Below are 17,599 nucleotides of genomic sequence, written 5' to 3'. Positions count from 1 at the left end.
TGTCCTTCAAGAAATTGGCTCATTTCACCAAGTTTGTCACATTTGTGGGCATATGTTGTTCATAGTATCCTTTGATTATCCTTTTAATGTCCGTAGGATCTGTAGTGATGTTCCCTCCTTCATTTCTGATATTGGGCATTTGTGTTCTCTCTCTCTTTTTCTTACTTAGCCTGGCTTGAGGATTCTTGGTTTTATTGATCTTTTCAAAGAACCACCTTTTGGTTTTACTGACTTTCTCTGTTGATTTTCTGTTTTCATTCTGATTTATTTATGCTCTTATTTTACTATTTCTTCTTCTCTACCTACTTTAGACTTAATTTCTTCCTTTTCTTCTAGTTTTCTAAAGTAGAAGATTTGATGACTGATATTAGATCTTTCTTTTTTCTAATATATGCATTCAATACTATAAATTTTCCTTTAAGTACAGCTTTTGCTGCATCCCACAAATTTTGATAAGTTGTGTTTTCATTTTCATCTAGTTCAAAAAACTTTAAAATTTCTCTTAAGATGTCTTCTTTTATCTATGTGTTATTTAGAAGTTTGTTGTTTAATCTCCATGTATTACGGGATTTTTTCAATTATTTTTCTGTTACTGATTTCTAGTTTAACTCCATGTTGATCCGAGAGGAGACACCATACAAGTTCTAATCTTTCAATTAAATTTATTAAGAGGTGTGTATGTGTGTGTGTTTTCCCAGAATGTCATCTGTCTTGGTAAGTGTTCCATGTCCCCTTGAGAAGAACATGTATTCTGCTATTGTCAGATCCAGTAGTCTCTAGATGTCAATTATATCTGCTGACTGATGGTGCTGTTGAGTTCAACTATGTCCTTACCGATTTCCCACCTGCTGAATCTATCCATTTCTGATAGACGGATATTAACATCTCCAACTATATTAGTGGATTTATCTATTTTTCCCTTCATTTCCATTAGTTTTTGCCTCACATAGTTTGATATTTTTTGGGGTGTACATACATGTTAAGAATTGTTATGTCTTCTTTGAGCACCGACCCCTTTATTATTATATAATGCCTTTCCGTATACCTAATAACTTTTCTTGATTTGAATTCTTCTGTGTCTGAAATTAGTGTAGCTACTCCTGCATTCTGTTGATTAGTTTTTGCATGGTATAATTTTCTCCATCCATTACTATTCATCTTTATGTGTCTTTATATTTAAAGTATGTTTCTTGTAAGCAAGACACAATTGATTGTCTTGTTTTTTTAATCCAGTCACAATATCTGTTTTTTAATGCACTTTGAAAGTACATTTAGATCATGTTCAAAATGATAATTGCTATAGTTGGATTATTATCTACTATATTTATTACTATTTTCTATTTGTCTCCCTTGTTCTTTGTTTCTATTTTTGTGTTTCACTCTTTTGTACTTTGTGTGATTTTAATTGAGCACGTTATATGATTCTATTTTCTCTCCTTTCTTAGCATGCCAGTTGTGGTGGGTGTTTTTTTCCTACATTTTTTAGTGGTTGCCCTACAGTTTGCAATTTACACTTACAACTAATCCATGTCCCTTCAAATAACACCATGTCACTTCACAGGTAGTATGAGTATCTTATAAACACAAAATAATTCTAATTCCTCCCTCCTGTCACTTGTTTCATTGCTGTCGTTTATTTCACTAATATATAAGCATGCATATATAATTTATACATAAGCACACATAATCAAATGCATTGTTACTATTATTATCTGGAACACATGGATAAGAATAAGAAAAATAAAAGTTTGGGTTTTTTCTTTTGTGAGGAAAATTGTCATTGAGCTAACATCTGTGGCAATCTTCCTCTATTTTATGTGGGATGCTGCCACAGAACAGCTTGAAGAGTGGTTCTTGGTCTGTGCCTGGGATCTGAAACTGCAAACCCTTGGCCGCCAAAGCATAGTGTGCAAACTTAACCAATACACCACTTTTATCTTCCCTATACCTTCTTTGATATTCTTCCTTTCTTTATATAGATCCAAGTTTCTGGCATATTATTTTCCTTCTCTATAAATCACTTTTTTAACTTTTCTGTACTTTGATGATGATATACATAAGTGTAGTTTTTTATCCTGCTTGGTGTTCTCTGATCTTCCTTTACTTGTGGTTTGGTGACATTAATTTGGGGAAAATTCTCACTCTTTATCATTCCAATCATTTCTTCTGTTACTTTCTCTCCTTCTTCTCCTTCTGATATCATCATTCACATATGTTCCACATTTTGTAATTGAACCACAATTCTTAGCTGTTCTGTTTTGTTTTTATTTTTCAGAGTCTATTTGGTTTTTGAGGATTCTATTGATATGCCCTCTAGATCAAAGTTCTTTTTTTTACCAGCCTTTTCTAATCTATTAATGAACCTATCAAATGAATTGTGCATTTCTGTTACAGTGTTTTTTATATACAGTATTTCTTTTTGGTTCTTTCTTAAGATTTCCATTTCTCTGCTGATGCTGTCCATCTGTTCTTTCATTATCTACATTATCCATTAGAGTCCTTCAGAAATTAATCATAGTTGTCTTAAGTTCACAGTCTGATAATTTCAACATCTCTACCATGTGTGGGTCTGATGCTTGCTCTGTCACTTCAAATCGTATTTTTTGACTTTTGGTGTGTCTCGTAATTTTTTTCTTGATAGCTGGACATGATGTACTGGGCAAAAGGAACTACCGTAAGTAGGTTTTAGGAATGTGGTGGTGAGGTGTGGATGAAAGGAAAGCTTTCTATAGTCCTGTGATTAGGTCTTAGTCTTTTAGTGATCCTAAACCTACGGACTGTGAACTTCACAAGAGCATTTTTTTCCTCCCCCTCTTAGGTGGTACAGGATAAGTAGAGTGGGCTGAAATTGATCATTTTCCTTCTTGCATGTCGAAGGCTACAGCCAGCTAGAGGTGGATGTTTCCCTTCAGTCAGATCAGTTAGGCTCTGATAATACCCCAGCCAGTTAGGCTCTGGTTAACTAATTTCCCCTGAGGGCAGACCTTGTTAAAGTTTATTTCAAACTGGTTCTTTTTTCTCTCCTCTTATGAGAAGCATGAGGGAATTTTTCTCTAATATTTACGATGAAACCCTAGTTGAGCTCCTGGAGGTCAATCTCACAATTTGTTCCCCCACCAGTCCCCACTATGGTTGGGCCCCTCTGGAGTTTTTAACTCTTAGAATTGTCCACACTGAGCCTCTAGCAATTTGCAAATTACAGTTCAGGTTTTCCTACTGCAGCACTGGTTCCTGAGGAGGATTTCTGCGCATGAGTCTCTGCTCCGGTAAGCCATGACTGCCTATGTTCACTTGTCTGTCTCTCCCATCTTGGGCGCAGTTGCTTGCCCTGTGTATTCTCCTCTCTTACAAATCCATGAAAGTTGTTGATTTTTCAGTCTGTTTTTACTGGTCTTTAGGATGTATCGGCAACTTCCAAGATTCTGACATGGGGAACTAGAACCCAGATGTCCTCCTCAGATTTGTTCTTCAAGTGAATTTTCTTCCCATTGCCTCCTTCTTTAGAGTAGAAATCAAGATAGAAGGATGGATGTATGTCTAACATATATCAGTATCTATTTATAGATGCATATTTATATGTATGCCTATATCATCTATCCCTAGATGTAAACTCTAATTTCTACTAAATCTCCCTGCGCATGATCTTGAAACTATTCTATGTTCCTCTGTCAAAAGTGGTGCAATCTTGCCCAGACTAGCTTTGCTTATAAAATGAAAAGTTTCAATTGATAATTACCAAGATTGCCTAACTGTTTAAATTGTCTGTATAATATTTTAGGATGATTTCTTGGCCCATAGAAAACCTGTTTAATCACAAATTCCAATGGCTAAAGTCCTGGATTTTGTACTTTTAAAATTTCTCCTGTGTGTTTCTGATAATCGCTCAGATTGATTGAGTAAGAGCTGAAGATATCTCTAGTTCTATAATTCAATTTTTTATGGAACATTTATTGTTGACTCATCTCTGGGGGGAAAAATGTAGATTAAATTGCAAAGCAGAAAAAAAAAGAAGAAAAGTCAAATTGAAGACCATTGAAACTCAGTGGAAAACCATGATAATCAAGAAGCAATCATAGAGTTATATTAATTGAGCTCTTTAGCATTGTGCCAAGCAAGATTAGGTGCCAGAACCTCATTTCATATCTCACAGCTGTTCCCTTACACTTTCTGTTCAACAGCCTTTTTATCGCTGTCCATAACCAGCCATTGGCAGAATGAAGTGATCTATTTCATGTGCTACTTTGTCTACTCTTTTCATTCTATACACCTTCCACCCTCCATTATGTGGTAGTTTCTGTATGCACTTGTTTGTGAATTTACAGAACATATTCTATAAAAGATCTGATGCAGAATTCAGTAAATGTGACATTATGTATAAAAAAATTATAAACACATAAACATGATACACAAATGTCAATCCCTAATGGATTAAGAAATTGAATGTCATAAGCAAAAATCTAGGTGAATGCTTTCTATCTTCTCAGTAGAGGAAGTTTCCCAAGTAAAACATAAAAGTGCTAGCCAAAAAAAGTGTTAATAAATTTGGATATTCCAATAATATAATTTCCATTCATTCTAAGTTACATAAACACAGCAAAAAGATAAACTACAAATCTCCAGAATAAATTTACAATTCTGTTATCCAATAAATGATTAATATCGTGTATATACAAAATCTCAAAACATCAATAAGATAAAAGCAAACAATCCAGAACATAAGTGAACATTTTACAAAAGAGAAAATGCAACTGTTCACTAAATTTACAACCAGATATTCAACCTCATTAGTAATTTGGGGAAAAACTTATGACCATGATAACTTATTATTTTACTAACCATACAATTGGCAAAAATTAAGAAGTCTTAAAATCCCAAGTGTTGGGAAGGATGCCAATCATACTAGATTTTTTAATAATCGCTATTAGAAGTATTCCAGTTTGGGGAATATGACATTATTTTATGAAGTTGAACATTCATATACCCTAAGACCTGGCAGTATCAATCCTAATTATATACCCCAGACTTGCCAATCGTTATCAGGAAGTGTGTACAAGAATCTTCATAACAGCAAAAACTGGACCCAACCCAAGTGTTCATGGTCAGGAAAACAGATAAACATTTTGTAGGATATTCACATTATAGTTTATATTACAACAATTAAACTGAATAAACTACAGTGATATACAACAGTATTGATGAGTTTTACTACAATAATTTCAAGTGAAAAAAGTGAGCACCTAAAAATTATCTGTAATAAAATACCTTTTTAAAAGTGAAGTATGAAAATAAGCAACAATTTCCTGTTTAGTTACCCTATGGTACAAGTCATTAAAAAAAGTCAGGATACATGCTTGACTAGTTTTCAAGAAGTTAATTGTTTCTCTATCCTTCTCTGAAAGTGAATAATTCTTTTTTAGATATTATGAGCTCATAGACTTAATATTCTAAAAAGCTTAAATTTAATGCAATTACTATCTTATTTAAAACTCCAATTGTCCCATAATTAAACAGTAGATGTCTAATAAAATTGGCTTTTGGGTACTTTTGACATGACACTAGTAGTCTTTGATAGCTTTCTATTTGGTATGACAAGATGTTCCAGGCTCATCTTATATATAATTTTCCCCGAACATTTATCTAAACTAAACTTCTCCAAGTCCTACTTTCTCTTAGTGGAACTGGTATTTCTGAGCACAAAGAATGCTTATTGCCATTGGATTAGTCATTTTATGTATGGCTTTTCAATGATCAGAGCTATGACAAACATACACACGCACTTAAGATATAATCTCTCATTTTGATACCTCCCATGCAAATATAGGTCCAACAAAATATTTACCTCATTTTATATTACATGTATATTTTCTTTGTTTTATACTCAAAGTGCTCATTCCCAATGATGTGGAGTATGATAGAATAATCATTCATTTGTTTTACCAAATAATACAACCACAACAGACTTAGAAAAATATTATTGATGTTATTACCATATATATTTACTGAAAATGGATATTTTTGAATGTGATCCACCTACTCCCACTCTATTTTTATACATCTTCACTATATCTACATTGTCTTATCATGTAGTCATTGCGTGTGATTCTCTCTCCCTTGTAACCCTCACATAGTTTTAATTCTGTAAGTAATTATGTAATTAACGCTCACCAGTCCTTATGTCAACCTTCCTCTAGTTTTCTGTGTATTTTATGTGTCTCATTATCTAATAGATTTCTTAGGAAGGCCTCAAAAAACAATATTCCCCGAGCTGTTGTTGATAACAGTTTGTCTCTTAACTTAAATTCAATTTTTTGGAATCTAAAATCTTGGCTCACATTTTCTTTCCTTGTTCATATTAAATATGTAACTCAATTTTGTCCTGATAAATCAATGCTCTAAGACATTGATAATAATATTATCTTAATTTCATTATATTATGCTTGCTCTTTTCCTAGAGGAGGGATTAGTAAACTACATCCAAGCCAAATTTTACCTGCTTCTTGCTTTTTTGCAGTCTACACTTAAGGATTGTGTTTTTTTTTTTTTTTAACATTTTTAAATGCTTGTATTTTAATAGTTATTCAAAAAAACTGTGCCTATTCCTGGTAAAGATGCCCAAAGGATTTTATTATTTTTCTATAAATCAGATTAATTTTACCAGAATATGTCTTGGTGTTGCTGTTCTGTTTCAGTATTATAAGGAATGAAGTGTCCTCTTTTAATGTACAATTAAAAATACATATTTTTTAACTTTAGATTTCTTGGAGGGAAATTAGCTTTTAGCATTTCTTTCTATTTTCTTACTTTGGTTTTATTTCTCACCGAAGCCTATTATTAATTTGTTGGCTTTTTTAAGCCTATTTCAATAATTGTGACTTTCTATGGAATCCTATTTACCACTTTCATGATTTGTCTTGCATTTTCAATTTTTTCACCTGTTTATTGTAAGGTACTATCTGCTTTGTTTGTTCATTTTAGCTTTCCTTTCAATTTTGTCTCCATATCAGAAACAAACTTTTATTTCTATTCTTTTCTGAGGTGTGTCACTATTTCTGAGATTTTTCTAACTCTGACTTTGCTGTTTCTTTATGCCTTGTATGAATTTCTTGTTACTTTTTAGCTTACTTTGTATAGTATATAATAGTTTTGATCTGTTTTACTGACGTGTCTTTCTGGCATGTTTTATTGTAGCAGAAATGTTATTCTGCTCCCTATTGTCCTTTTTCCTAAAGCAAATTTCTGCCTCCACAATTTGATCTCAATTGATCAAACTAATTTGACCTTAATTAATTTCCCTGAACTATTAGAATTAGGCTTGATTCGAGTCACTTTTGTAAACCCTTAGAGAATTCTCTTCTTTTATTTTCATATAGTACTGAAAAATTCGGTTGTTTGTTTCCTGAGATTTCCTAGCTTTTTCTCCTTCTCTACTTGTATCTAAATCTTCTCATCTTTTCTTCTCTATTTCTCATGTATTACTGCATTTTTATTTCATTCCAAGCCATTTGTCCACAGTGAAGATCCTTCTGTAAGGGAGCCCTTGACTAACAGTTACAAGTGTTCATTGGAGCGAGGCTCTTGCAGCACCTGCAGATGTTACTATGGATCCTTTGCCTTCACTCCTATTGGAACGTGTGCACCCTTTCTACTTCAGCTGATAACCTCAGATTGTTTGTCATGCTTTTCAAGGAAAATCCATTGGCTCCTTCGGTGTTTTCCTGTTCTCAGGTTTATCAAATACTCTGCTGTTTCTCTTTGCTTTCTCCTGCAGAGATGTCAGTACAATTTATGAAGCCATTGTGAACATTGGTAGTTTATTCCCACTTGCATATATTTCATTTTTTGATAATATCTTTTTACACAATTTTGTGGTAAATGTCTATGGGTATTGGTTTAGGTATCTACTTATTATATTTGTTTTTATTAGGGGTACAGAGAAATTCACAACGTAGGCCCTGCCACCACCATCTTCCCAGAATTTGTATTGAAATGTATATATTTCATATGGAACATGTGTTTCTGCATCTTCCACTAGTGCTCCCGATATTATATTCTTGGGATGTATATGTATATATTATACACATAATTATATATATACTTTCTTTGTTCTTTTAGCTACAGTATAATTTTCATTGTATGATTGTAATACATACTTTTTTTGTTTACTTACTCCCTTTGTCCTTTGGAAATTTAAATTGAACTAACATCCTCTTTCTTCTTACCACATTCCAATGCATTGTTTCATCAGAATTTTCACATTTTAAAAGGAAACTTTGCTTGGTGTTTTGGAAAAAAACAATAAAAATTCAAGACTTCTTCAATAAGCCGTATCTACCTTTCACAATAGATATGATGCACTATTTCCTTACCCCCACTTGTGTTTTAAAAGTATTCACATGAAAAATTTTATTGAGACATAAAATGGCCAAGTTGGAAGGATTACTATAAGGTATCCATCCCTACCATTGATCTGACAGCCCTGAGTGTATAGGCAAGGAAAGTGAGACCCAATTGTTGTGAGTCACACAGCAAGCTCTTTAATTAGGGAGCTAAAATTGGAAGCTCCTTTAACAAAGTCATACTGAGTTCTCATTAATGAGCAGTGGAATATTTATCAAATTTTTTACCACTATATCTGGGGTCAGCTAGACCTGATTCTCATTCTAGATCTATTATTTTTTAACAATTGATATTTGGCAAGTCGTATTACCATCAGAGCTATAGGTGCATAATATGTAAAATGGGAATAATATCTACTTAATACCAACTTTCAAAGGTAAACTGTATAAGAATCTAGCACATAGCAGAGTCCCAGTTAATGGTGACATTGCTCTCTCTGTGCAACACAACCCTCCTCATAAACTAACTTGAAGTCACAGGTTAGTAGCCTAGCTATTGTCCAGACTCTGGAACAAAATTGCTTTATGTTAATCACATTGCTTTTGTTAGCAAAAGGAATCTTATTTTATAACTCTGTAGTGTTCATTGAATTCTAGAAATCTGAAAGATCATCATTCATTGCTCTCAACAGCTGGTCAAAATGATTAATGATGCAATCCTACATGAACAAATAATGGAACCTTAAACTCCTTCCATTCTAGCTAAATATCTGCTTCATAATATTATAGGGTCCAAATCAGCCGAATTTAAAAAAAAGTTTGGATTATTAGAGGATCAGTGACTTTATGGCAACATAATGGAAAAACAAATGAAATCACTTAGACAAGATAATATAATGTGCTATAAAGTGCCCTCAGTGATGTATGGCTAAGGGCCAATAACATCATTTAGTACTTTCAGTGATATGTCATTTGGGGAGAACTGATTGTGGTCAATACAGATGCTTGCTGCGGAGGAGATTAAGCAACAGTGATGAACAGAAATCCTTTGTATTATGTCTGTTCATGACTGTTAGATCTGCTCCACTAGGCTGACATGGGGTATGAACTATTTTATTCTCTTTGATTTGACAGAATTGACCAGTTGGAAGTTCTGAATTCTGGGTTAGTTATCATTTTGCTCTGAATACTTTCATGTGATCAGTGTCTTTTATGACATCTTTCCCTGTGTGTGTCTGTATTTGTAGTTATACATGCATGTAGCTTTTTAGATTTTTTCTATAAGTGGGTATTATACTACATACATTGTTATAAAGTTTTCTTTTATTTGTTAGCATTATATGATTCCTCTTTCTTTTTGCGTGATACAGAACTCTTCCCACCCCATCCACTCCCACACCCCACCAATCTGCTGTAAATATCAAAAAGTATTTGGTGGTTTACAGAACTGAAAACTTCAAGGGGGCGTGAAGTTCATCTGTGGGTTGTGGCTCCACTTCACTCTGATTCTTCTAGATTTATTCTCTTTTGTTGTGAGTATCTTCTTAGGGAGGCTTTGTTTATCCACATAAACTTTTTCTGCGTGCCTACTGTGGGTTGGTGATGCTTCTAACTGCCGACGATAGGTTGGTGAATAAAACAGTGAAAGTCATTATTATCATGGAATTTATTTTTTAGTGAGAGAGCCAGAAAATAAACAATAATCAAATAAATACATGTATAATATTATGTTATCATAAGAGAAAAGCAGCTACAGAGATTTCAAGCTTTCCAGCTGAATTCTACACTGTCTATAAGAAGAGAAGAAAGATTTTGTTATTTCCTTAAGAAGAATGAGACACTGCCTTTACAGAAGATTCTAGCAAACTGCCCCAACACAGATCATTGATTTGAATTGAGTCACATACTCTGCTTGAATCCATGTGGTTTAGAAGGAGAATGGCATGAACCAGTTGACTGCATCTCCTAAACCAATCAGTATGTCAAGAAGGGTAGTCTGAGCCTGATTGAACTAAAGTAATTAGAGCTTATCCAAAGTAAGTAAATCCCAAGGCCATGAGAAAATGGGGAAGCTCTATGAAAAACATTTGTGGGACAACTTCTCTGTTCACCTAAATATGTCACTCAGGACTCCCAAGTTAATATATATAGAACAATTTTATTCTTTTTAACTGTTGGATAGTATTCCACAGTTTGGAATCATAACAGCTTATTTTACTTCTCTCTTCATGATGAATATTTAGATTATTATATTATCATTAATATATTAGTGTGCTATTATAAACAATGCTGCAAAATATATCTTTATACATACCTTCTTGTAGTAACATGAGAAGGTTCTTTCATGTATACAAATGACTAGAATTGCTGGGTCATACAGTATTCACATTTTAAATGTTATCTTTTGTGCCAAATTGCCCTACAAAATTGCTCTACAGATTTAAACTCCTGTCATCAATATATTCTCTGCACCTGCTGCAATATTTGATATTATCATTAAATAATCATCAGCTCTAGGAGTACAGGAATGTTGTAACATTATTTTTAATATGCATTTTTCAGGTACTGGTGAGACAGTATCTTTTCATGAGTTATTGACTATCTGTATTTTCTCTGTGAATTTTCTGTTTATATAATTAGTCTGTGGTTTTACTTATTATTTTTGTATATATTTTTAGTCATTTTTGTATCCTCCAGATATTAGGGCTTTATTCAGAGCATAAGCAGAAAATATTTTGTCATTCTTTCATTTTTTCTTTATTTTTCACTTTGTTACAGGTTTTTCTTTTCATTTTACAAAGAAGTTTGACATTTTAATCTGGGAAAATTTATGTCTTTTTCTTTAATATTTTATATTTTATTTTAAAGGCCTTCTCAATCCCAATACTAAAAATATAATATGCTTTCCTTAAATATTTTAAGGGTTTATTTTTATACATTTAATCTGTCTAGATTAAATGTGTGTGTGTGCAAGATAGAGAGATGTATGAAGTATCTGATTTTTTTCCCCAAATAATCAGTTGTTTAAATATATTTTATTGAATAGTGCATCCTTTCCCCACTGATTTGAAATGTCACACTTAAGGAAAGCTAAATTATCATATATGCATAGATTTCTTTCTGGATTCTATGTTTAAATATTTTTGTTTGTTTTTGCATAAATCCAGCCCTGACTTGATTACTATGGCTTTGTAATTACACTTGCAAACTGATTGTGCTCATGGGTCCATGTTCTTCTTTTTCAAGATATTATTCCCTCTTCCTGTGCATTTTCTTTCCCATATATATGCATTTTCCAGGAAAACTTCTCCAATTCGATGCACCTTTGTCTCAGGTTTTGATTGGGATCACGGTGGTTTGGAAAGAATTGGTCTTGCATTACTGAGTTTTCTCATCCAGAAATATGTTATATTTCTACATTTATTAAGATGGTATCTTAGGCTTTCATTATAATTTTATAATTTTCCTTAATTTAAAATTATGGAATACTCAGGTTTTCCTGAAGTGTGGACAAGTACCGGATATTTTGTATTAATCTATTGAATATTGAATATGTATGTCCTTCATTGATTAGCTAAATATGGATAATCCTTTTCAAACTCATTGGATAATATGAGCAAAGAAAGGACTGTGACATATGTGAAACCCTTATTATAAGTTGAATAATGTGTTAGAAACTGAGGAAAAGAGGAAAACGTCTCAGTTTCTCAGCTAAGTAGCTGTTAATCTAGTAGGAGAGGCGCTCAGGCAAACGGCAAATCGAAGCACAATATGGCAGGTTGCCACAAAGTGGTACCCTTACAAAAATCACCAAACCTGGATTGGCAGGTGACTGGAGTGGTCTCTTGGGGAAGATGGTGCCTGAGTTTTGAGAGACATATAAGAATGAGGATTTTAAAACTGAATTAAATGAGATTTAGAGATTATGTAGCTAGCTCCAAATTTCATCGCTCGTAAAATGTAGACCCAGGCTACACACCCTGCACTAAATGTCTTAAAAACCTGTGTCAGTTTGGTGTCACCCTCATATTTTCATTATATTTTTAATCATTTTGGTTTGCAGTCTAAATGACTTAAGTAGCCAATAGAGTATATGCTGTTTTATTTCTATTTTAATGCCCTCTTTTTGTTAGGTTAGTAAAAGTGAAATTGAACGTCCTTAAATATTTGGAAGCATTTAAAGATGTTGCTCACCTTTAAATATTGCTAGACTCTAAAAAGAATGAGATATTGCTTCCTCCTGGGCTTAGGAGTGAAATTAATTTAATCTGTGAGGAAGACATTTACAGAAACAGAATGAAAATTCCACTTGCCACCAGACCCACACATACTTAATTAAGGAGAAGTCAGGAGGCAGACTCAGACATTATAACAATACTGACAATTAAGATTTTAAGAAGAAAAAAAAAATGCCTCTCAAAATTCCTAATGCTGGTCTGTGATAAGATACTGTCAGAGAGCATTAATTAACAATTCTTGGAAAAGGTCTCTTTTTCATGTTTAACACCAAAAGGCTTGATGAAAACTCCAAATGTCAACCACGTGATTCCACATCCAAATATGAACAGCTGAGGCTGTCCTGAGGGCTTAGTTCAGAGCTTAATCAAAGAAGGCTAGTCCGTTCAGATGTGAGACCTGTTACTTGGCAAGAATATTGATTTTAGCACATGGAGGAAAACCAAAAGAATACTGTCTATATTTTTTTTTACTGACTCTTCCCAATGCAAGTTTCCTGAAGCATTTAAAGCCAACACATCTTAATTCATCTTGCTCTGTCTGGCCAAAAGAATTCTCCTGCTATATGGAAGAAAATAAGTAGCCATTTAAACAGAAATTGGCTCATTCACAGCAGAACATTTGGAAAACTAGCTATAGTCAATAAACCTAGAATTGTTTTCCTCAAAACTGTGCTTCTCTGTGTTAATCAAAATCTTCCAACAGGTTGAGCTTATGCAACAAATACTGGCAAAATACTTAAAAATCTATTTCATGTGAAATATTAAAAACACATGGGGAAGATGGAAAAATTAATAGGTTAAATTTTTCCCTCCTGTGTATTTCATGCATATTCATAATGATTGCTGAATAAGAACATATTTTTCTTTGACTTTTATAAGTATAATGAAATTGTTAAGACATGGTGAATCAAAGTAATTGCTCAGACCCCATAATTATAAATGAACTATTTGTCAGGTGCCAATCTAGGTCTACAAAAATAAATTAGAAAAAGATTACACTATAAAATTCAGAGCTCTTAGAGAGTAAAGAGATCGTAATATAACACAATGTTATCAAGACATTGTAACTTTTGAGACAGAAGTAGCACTTTTCATTTGCGATCTAGTCTTGAAAGGAATCCTCCTGACAAAAATTACAAGATCTTTGAAATTCAATATTAGATCTCAATTCCATAAAAATTGATGAAATGTGGAAAAATAGATTTGAGAGCTACAGTAAATGAAAATAATCTTGAGCGTAAATAGACAATCAGTATTTCCAAAATTTCACTGTAGGAAATATAACTTCTACTTTGCTATATTTATTTGCTTTTGAGATGTAGATCCATTGTAAGACTCCCAATGTTCCTCAGGTAAATCATTATCATTTCCACAACTTACCCTAAATCGTAGACTTTCCTTCATAAGAAGCAGCTCAATTTCCCAATTATGGCTAACATCTGTACCTGTCATTGTAGCTTTAAATTTGGAGCTTCAATGGAAAATCATACTTTGTGCTCTCTACTGGAGGAAGCTTATTATGCACAACATGCTTTTTCCTTCATCGTGTGATAGTTTTATCTCAACTTCAACTTCTGTGCAACTGACTGACTATCTCTTTGAAGTGCTTCTCACAACTCCTCAACGTTAATTTTATAAATACCATGTGGCCTGGGCTTTAAGTTATACATCTCTAAATGCCCCCTGAGGTGGAGACGTTCAAGTGAATAATCTTAAAATATGTTGTAACAGAGAGATAAAAACATAATTTTATTTAAGTAAATTATGTATTTTACAATAACATACTGTATGTATATTTAATACTACTATCTTCGTGTTTTATAATATAAATGTCATAATACACTCTAAAGTCTGTACTATTCTATTCATGCTTTCAGAAGGGGCCAAATTAAAGAACTTCTCCAGGTATTAACAAACATGAATGACTCTGAATGAGTTGTTCTAACTAGAATTTGCAGGGAAATTTCAGACCCGTGAGTGAGCAGCTTGCTAAATAGGGATTCTTAGTCAATGTAAACTGATCTACATGTACTGCACTTTCATATATAATTTGTTAATGGAAACTTTTAAAAAATTTGTGAAATATATTTTTACAAAATCGTGGTGACTCAATGATGTATGTGATTGAAGAGAAGGATTTGATTAAGGTATTTACCACCAAAAGTATTATATATCATGTGCCTTCAAGTTATATGCACCAAATCCAGCAGATTCCAGTTGCTCTCCTATTTACATAATATCAGAGTTTCTTTCCATGTTATTAATTACCACTCCTTACAGACATAAAATTGACTTTTAATAGGTATTCAAAAATAAAATGTGTGCCTCTACTGTTTCAACCAGATTCATGGTAAAATGTTTCCAGCTGGATTTCAGTTTGGGAAGGTATCACTCTATTACCAGATATACAAGTTGAAGATTATGTTTACTTTCAAATCATTCTGTCATTCAATTTATTTAAAGTCTTTTAAATCCATGAAGTCACACTCTTCAGCCAAAATGTTCTCTCTTCTGTCATCTTTCACAGAGAATAATCTTCATGGTAACTAGCATCATCTAGGAGCAAAAACGATAACTTGGTTAATGTGGACACTGATCAAGCACATCTTGTAGGCCAACGGAAAGATTCTAAATATTGAGAGAGTTCTGGAAAATACCTGAGCAATACAGATGTACAATAATGGATGGTACTGCAAAGGTAAAATATTAGAAAACTAGTAAGAAATTTTAGTTTAACTTATGATTCTAAAAAAATTATCTAAAATTTTAAAATTAGCAAGTATCCCAACTAATGTCTGTTCTTAGGCAAGCTTCTTTGTATTCTATGTCAATAATGATTATAATTGAATAGTTAGCTAAACCCAATTTATTAGTGTTTATTTCAGTAGTGATTATAATTGAAAGTTAGCTATATGCAATTTATTAACGTTAAATGATGCATAAATGCATTTCCTAAACAGTACTGAAATAAACGCGTAAAGGTTGTCTATTGAAAGAATGGCTACATCTGTTTGTTTTGCTAAATAAAAAGCGTGTTGTCAGTTAACTGAACTATTGATTAATATACTTTCCATTGTTCAATATTTATTTTGGTATCATGGTAGATATAAGCTTACGATTTTCACTTAGAAGTTCTTTTATAACAATAACAACAGCAATAATAAACTATCATTAATGAACAAATTCAATCAATCAATAGTTCTTGAGATTCTATTATATGCTAAACACTGCCCTGGGTGTTGTGGCAGTGAAAACAATAGAAAATCTCCATTCTTGTGGAGATTAAATCTTAGAGGAGAAAGCAGAAAATAAAATTAAAATATCAATGACATGTTCAAAGAAGAATAAACAGGGAAGAGAGATGCAAAGCGTGGAGAAAGAAATGTGAAATGTTAGGGAGGGTTGCCGGGGGGTGTCTCACTTTTAAGCTGAGAAATAGTCTATATTTGAGAAATACTCTGAAGGAAGTGAAGAAGATAGCCATGATGCTATCTGGAGTGAGATATGAAGATTCCACGTGAAAAATGACTAAGGAGAAAGATCCCAGTGTAGGAGTCGCCTGGCCTCTTTACAGAAAAGTGACAGGCTAGTGTGATTGGAGTCAGGTAACAGAGTGAGAGAAGTAAGTAATTAGTCAAGAGATCATGGAAAATGAAAGAAGATATATCCTATGGGGCCTTGCTCGTCCCAGTCAAGATGTTAGATTTGATTCCAAAAAGGAGGAGGAATCACTGAAGATTTTGAGTAGAGAAGCAACATAGCTGATTTATATTTTAACAAACTATATGTGGATGTTGTGTTGAAAATAGACTGGTGAAGGGAAAAGTGAAAGGTGAGAGATCAGCAAATAGATGTTTACAGTAAACCATATACATAACGGTTCCTTGGACGACAGAGATAGCAGTGGAAGTGATGAGAAGTTACTACAGTCAATACGTATTTTGAAGTTAAACTTGACAAAATTTATTAATTTGGAGGTGGAGTGTGAAAGAAATTGGAGTCAGAAATGACTACAAGCTTTCCATCTTGAGCATAAAGATTGAGTTACAGTTAAATGACATGCAAAAGTCTGTAGGAAGGGTATATTTGGGGGAGAGGAGACAGCAGGGCCTCAGTTTGAGACATGTTCTATAGATACATTGAGTGAGAATTTAGACAGAGGGTCTGGACGTCAAGGGACAACCCTAGATGGAAGATATACGTCCAGAAAATATGATCATATACATTGTATTTAAAGCCATAAAATCATCAAGAGGTAAGTGTAGATAGAAGAGGGGAAAGATACCAGGATAAGTCTTCATTCCAACATTTAATTATCAGAGATGAGGAAGAAACTGAAAAGATGCTGCCAAATATTGGCAGGGGAGTGGGAAGGACCAGCACATTTTGGAAACCTGGAAATCAAGGAAAGAAAGTGTTTCAAGAGGGGAGAGAATGATGGATAATTTCAAACACTGCTGACAGAACTAAACACTGAAGTTAGCAACATGGAAGTCATGGGCATCTTGACAGGAGCAGTTTTGGCGAAATACTGGAGATGATTGCCTGACTGAGGATGGTTCAACAGAGAATGCAGGAATAAAACTGGAGGCAGTTCATATGGACATGTTCTCAAAGAAACTTTGCTGAAAGGGAAGGAGAGAAATGGCATAATAGCTGGAAGCAGTGAGATAAGCAGAGGGTTATTTTTAAAAATGATGGGAGGGAGCAATAAAAACATGTTTCTACACTTATCAACATTGCTACTATTTTGATATATGTAAATAAAATGATTGATTTTCTTGTTACTCATTTAACAATCCCAATGATTAGTTGTGACAGTGATAAATTATGTCTGAGCTCTTGTTCCATTTTCGCATTTACATAAAATCACTTACATTTCATGAGGCCTCTTGAGTTTCAGTTTCCCAAGATATATGCTCCTGAAATTTTAATTAATAATTAAACTTTAGCACACTAAAAATAAAAACGTTTTTATGATGAATAGGCTTTAAACATTAATATGAATCTGCCGATTGGATATGA

The sequence above is a fragment of the Equus quagga genome, chromosome 4, assembly GCF_021613505.1.
Source record: "Equus quagga isolate Etosha38 chromosome 4, UCLA_HA_Equagga_1.0, whole genome shotgun sequence".
NCBI lineage: Eukaryota > Metazoa > Chordata > Mammalia > Perissodactyla > Equidae > Equus > Equus quagga.
The sequence above is the reverse complement of the archived record's forward strand: the minus strand, read 5'-3'. Positions refer to the sequence as shown.